The sequence below is a fragment of the Ipomoea triloba genome, chromosome 4 (assembly GCF_003576645.1).
Source record: "Ipomoea triloba cultivar NCNSP0323 chromosome 4, ASM357664v1".
Lineage (NCBI taxonomy): Eukaryota > Viridiplantae > Streptophyta > Magnoliopsida > Solanales > Convolvulaceae > Ipomoea > Ipomoea triloba.
In genome coordinates, this window is record NC_044919.1 from 15,813,621 (window position 1) to 15,814,212 (window position 592).

General features: G+C 38.9%; 1 long non-coding RNA gene across 1 annotated transcript; it reads right to left on the reverse strand.

The window, feature by feature from the left end:
- Positions 1-70: 70 nt before the first annotated feature.
- LOC116017781 lies at positions 71-488 on the reverse strand. Its single transcript, XR_004097963.1, has 2 exons — positions 224-488; positions 71-127 (listed from the first exon to the last, which is right to left on the reverse strand). It is a non-coding gene; the product is annotated as an uncharacterized LOC116017781 (long non-coding RNA).
- Positions 489-592: the final 104 nt, after the last annotated feature.

Here is a 592-nt window from a genome sequence, read left to right on the forward strand (position 1 = left end):
CACACAAACTCATCAAAATGCAATCAAATCACATCACTCACACACATACTACGTTCCCGTCGCCTTCTTCTTCATCCAACAGCGGAGCGCCATCTTTACTTCATTAATTAGGCTGAAAGACTACATGCTGGAAAACAACACAACACTCATATATACCAAAAATGATAGTGCTAAAGCTAGTAATCTCATCTCATCTCATTCACCGAATTATATATGTTGTTACCTTGATCTGAGTTCTATTGTATGTATAGGTGATATGAACTAATCCATCACTAGCTTGGATCACAGCTGGATAAGAGAACTCCATCCCTGATGTATCCTCTAATGTTGCAACATCATGCCACGAGTCCCCATCATCTTCAGAAACTGCAACTTTCAGAACACCCCTCGAGATTGTGTTGTAAGCTAGCACGACTCGACCATCCTTCAGTTTAACACCATCAATTCCTGATCATTATGACACAAATTAAAGTTCAATGGAATTGTGTTAGAAGAAGAAGCAGCAACTGAGTCTCTCATTTTCCTTTGAAATATCAGACCAAACTTTACGATGACAAATGCACATACTTCCTACTCTAATGATAACAAACTG